Here is a 5,105-nt window from a genome sequence, read left to right on the forward strand (position 1 = left end):
CCTGTTGCCCTTCCCCCATGGGAGCCTGCACAGATCATGCAGTAGACAGGGAGGGAATGCAGGTCATGTGCAATACACAAACGCCCACTGTAGTACTATTTTGCTCACTTACAGTACCGTACTGTAGGTTGCATTTAGCGTAAAGAATCGCTCCTGCAGATGTACTTTGATTTATGTGAAACCTGTGTGCATCCTTCCATTGACTGTCTTACAATGTAAATAAAATAATACAGTGCATTATTACAGAAAAAAAAAAAAAAAAGAAAGAAAGCACATCATGTCTCGAACCCTGGACCCCCAGTGAGGGAGGTGGGAGCCTTCACCCCTAGCCCACGACGCCTCATGAGAGATTTCCAATTTCATGTGTGAAAGTACTGCAAACAGCGCCCGGCCCCCGCCCCATTGCTGTTGGTTTATGCCTTAGAGGACTCGGACGCTCGCATTTGTAAAGCACGGTGTTTTCCTCCGCCTCCTGCTAGCCTGTTGCCCTTCCCCCATGGGAGCCTGCACAGATCATGCAGTAGACAGGGAGGGAATGCAGGTCATGTGCAATACACAAACGCCCACTGTAGTACTATTTTGCTCACTTACAGTACCGTACTGTAGGTTGCATTTAGCGTAAAGAATCGCTCCTGCAGATGTACTTTGATTTATGTGAAACCTGTGTGCATCCTTCCATTGACTGTCTTACAATGTAAATAAAATAATACAGTGCATTATTACAGAAAAAAAAAAAAAAAAGAAAGAAAGCACATCATGTCTCGAACCCTGGACCCCCAGTGAGGGAGGTGGGAGCCTTCACCCCTAGCCCACGACGCCTCATGAGAGATTTCCAATTTCATGTGTGAAAGTACTGCAAACAGCGCCCGGCCCCCGCCCCATTGCTGTTGGTTTATGCCTTAGAGGACTCGGACGCTCGCATTTGTAAAGCACGGTGTTTTCCTCCGCCTTCTGCTAGTCCTCCATTCCCATTATGCATTAGCGAACTCAGACGCTCATATATTTTAAAAGCACGGTGTTTATACATTGTACTGTACATTCTTCCTTTTACACAATTACTGTAGTTGCGTCTCCATACACATACAGTACTGTACTCCATACTTTTTCCACCGCCTCCCGTTACGCCTACAGTATTGCCAGAGCTGTAGATCAATCCGCCGCTATACTGTACGATCGAAAGTACTGGATTAGTGGAGCATTAGCCACACAGTGGTGGAGATGTGTAATGCATGATGAGTATCTAGATCGTCTCAACGCGCCTGCCTGTGATTAAACTCAGCTATCGCCTTAGCGTGGCTAAACGCCCGTCTCGGCGGAGAAACAGTCAAGATAAAGTTGGCTACATCTGTACTGCCACAATCCATGCCAGGATAATATATCTCCCCGACTGTCTCTGGTGCACACAGTATAAAGGCAGCCAGGACAGAGGTGGGAGTGAAGAACAGAGAAGGGAGGCGGGGCTGTGCTTGGGGTGCTGTGTTTACCCAGACATTCTTCCAGTGAGGTGCCTGACCAGAGCCTCTATCAGAGCCCAATGCTAAAAAGTGTGAATTCCAATAAGTACTGATTATAGATCAATACATACATAGATATAGTTTCTGTCTGATTTATTTCATTCCACGGGCCATGGTGTGTGGCTGTGATGTCTTCTGTATTTTATGGTGATAGTCGGAGTTCTCTATTTTATATGTGACTCATTACAATGTTCTTTGTATTGTATGGAGGTCACTTGGATGCTTGGTGTATAATGTGATGGGCACTACAATGCACTCTTTTTTTATCAACGGCCACTGATGCTCTCTGTATAATATGAATGTCACTGTAATGCTCTCTGTATTATCTAGCAGTCACTGCAATACGCTCTGTATTATATGGCATTCACTGCAATGCTCTCTGTATTATATGGCTGCAAGGCTCTCTGTATTATCTAGCAGTCACTGCAATACGCTCTGTATTATATGGCATTCACTGCAATGCTCTTTGTATTATATGGCTGCAAGTTTCTCAGTATTATCTAGCAGTCACTGCAATGCTCTCTGTATTATATGGCATCACTGCAATAATCTCTGCATTATTAATTTATTTAATTTACTGCAGTGCCTAGGTGTGTGGGATGAACACTAATAGAAATATGGAGAAACACATATCACAGACCACACCCCTATATAGACTACTCCCCCACATCATTAGTCATACCGCCGTATCGCTTGTCACACCCCCTGCAGCAGCACACAATAGGCCCTTCCTGATTTTCAGCTCCAGGCCCATGTGGACCTTAATCTGGCACTGACTGTGACAATACATGTATGAGTCAGAAATAGTAATCTAACACTGTGGTTTAATTTCACCAGCAGTGTCTTACAATACGTGTATGGGTATGAAATAAAATATATTACTGTGGTACCACCTTCACCCACAGTGTCACACATAATATGCCCCCGTAGTAGTGCCGCTTGCACATAATACCCTCTGTAGTAGTGCCACGTACATATAATACCCCCTGTAGTAGTGCCTCTTGCACATACAGTAATACTCCCTGTAGTAGTGCCGCTTACACACATTATGCCCAGACACACACACAGTGGCATAACTACCGTGGGTGCCGGGGATGCTGTCTCCTGGGCCTGTAGCTCCCCATGCACCCAGTCATGCGATACAGTCTCTCAGTCTCACTCACATAACAGAAGCAGCGTCTGTTCAGCTGCCTACTCTGGCGCTGGGACGTCCGTGGGGGGAAGCAGACTTCAGTAGAGCCGGAATCCGTGGCGGCGCTGGGGCATGTGTTTCTTGGAACTTCTGTTTTGTTTCTCAGGACTTCCCCCTCCCACCCCTGCAAGCGGGTATTAGCTTGTGGTGGCTACTATGCACAGCGGAGGGGGACAAGCTGGATGTGGAAAGGGGCTGGTCAGAAAAGCAGCAGGGGGTGGACCAGATGAAAGGGGCAGGCTGCATGTGGAGAGCACATAGGTTACACAAGGAGATGGTCGTGTCAGATAAGGAGAGGGGGCAGGTGGGACTAATAGTGGGGGAACAGTTTGAGGAGCGGGGGCTTGGTTACAAGAGACGAGACTGATACTAGAGAGGGTTTGCTGAAGGGAAAGGAAGGACAGCAACAGGGGCCTGGCTTAGCAGAAGTTAGAGCAGAGATGTGCAGCTGGAGTCCAGAGTGCTTGCAGAGAGAGGCACAGCAGCAGGGGGCTTATAGCTAGAACAACAGAGAAGGTTAGCTGGGGTCGGGGGGACAATCTGCAGGCAAAATAAGCGAGAGCTGAGAGCATACAGAAAGATAAAGTATGGAAGGAGCTGGAGGTAAAGGATGGATGATAGAGAGCACGGAAAAAAGAAGAGCTGAGGGGATAATGCTGTTAAGTTTGGGGGGAGAAACTGAGAAGCCTGAATGGCGAAACATGCAGCCTCTGGCGATCGTGCATGCCAGTGGAGAGTGTGGCAGGAGCAATTCAGCAGAATAATGAGACAGCGCTAGCACCTGTGAAGCCAACGGTCTCAAGGTTAATGTGTGTGACTACAGTATATACAGGTTGTTTTTTTGTTAGACTACATCTTAATGACACCTCAGTCTCTACACTGTCAGGTTCCACCCCCTTTTTTGCTTTTCTGTCCTTTTCAGCCGCTCTGTCCCCCCACATCCAGGGTCATTGGGCAGGTGGGCCGGCCCGGTCCCACAGAGGCTCAAGAAGGCCGTGTGCAGCTGTCTGAATAATCCCCCCCACCCCCCCAATGCCAGTGCCAATTCAGAACCCCTGTCCATCCCTTCCCACGTCACTTTAGCGGAGCACTGGGAAGCTCTTTCAGCATTTTGCTGTGGGGCCCAGAAAGGTCTAGTTACGCACCTGCACACACAGATACACACACACACACACACACACACACACACACACACACACACACACACACACACACATACATACATGCACTTTCTCTCACTCACTCTCTTTCCATAAACTTACCTTTCAAAGTCTAGCTGGCTGGAGCTGTGCTGTAGCAACCTGGTCCTGCATAGCCCCACCTCCATTTCCATGTAGCTCCATCCCTATGTCCCATGTAGCTCCGCCCCTATGTCCCATGTAGCTCTGCCCCTTTTCCAGTCGAACGCTGACACTCAGGAGGGGCGGTGGGAGGATGCTGCAAGCTGCCGGTGCTGCTGCCTGTCAGTGTGACAGGTGCAGCCGGCAGCAGCAGGGGGTTCAGGGCGGCACAGCAGCAGGGAAGTAGAGCAGGGAGAGTGCCTCTCCAGCCTGGCGCCTACATGCTCTGCATCCCTTTGCTGAGCGGGTAGCGCCGGGCCTGTGTGTATGATTATAGTACACTGTACACCAGTGACATGCGGTGAGGTGGAGCCTTTCCTGTCATACTAACATTTGTGCCAGAGTTTTGACTGTATAAAGTGTGAGAAAAATACAAAGAAAATGTTTGAAAAATCTTTTTTGCATTTTTCTAATAATTTTCAAAGCCAAAAATCTTAAGCGATCAGGTCTGAATTAGGCCCCATGTGCACTGCAGGGGAGGCAGATATAACATGTGCAGCGAGAGTTAGATTTGGGTGGGTTATATTGTTTCTGTGCAGGGTAAATACTGGCTGCTTTATTTTTACACTGCAATTTAGATTTCAGTTTGAACACACCCCATCCACATCTAACTCTCTCTGCACATGTTATATCTGCCACTCCTGCAGTGCACATGGGGGGTAATTCCAAGTTGATCGCAGCAGGATATTTTTTAGCAGTTGGGCAAAACCATGTGCACTGCAAGGGGGGCAGATATAACATGTGCAGAGAGAGATAGATTTGGGTGTGGTGAGTTCAATCTGCAATCTAAATTGCAGTGTAAAAATAAAGCAGCCAGTATTTACCCTGCACAGAAAAAAATAACCCACCCAAATCTAACTCTCTATGCAAATGTTATATCTGCCCCCCTTGCAGTGCACATGGTTTTGCCCAACTGCTAAAAAATATCCTGCTGCGATCAACTTGGAATTACCCCCATGGTTTTGCCCATTAGCAAACAAATTCGTTGCTGTGATCAGATCTGAATTAGGCCCATGTGCTATGTTTTCGATGCCTGTAAAGCGCCTTGAGTCCTATGGG

The sequence above is a fragment of the Pseudophryne corroboree genome, chromosome 4 (genome assembly GCF_028390025.1).
Source record: "Pseudophryne corroboree isolate aPseCor3 chromosome 4, aPseCor3.hap2, whole genome shotgun sequence".
NCBI lineage: Eukaryota > Metazoa > Chordata > Amphibia > Anura > Myobatrachidae > Pseudophryne > Pseudophryne corroboree.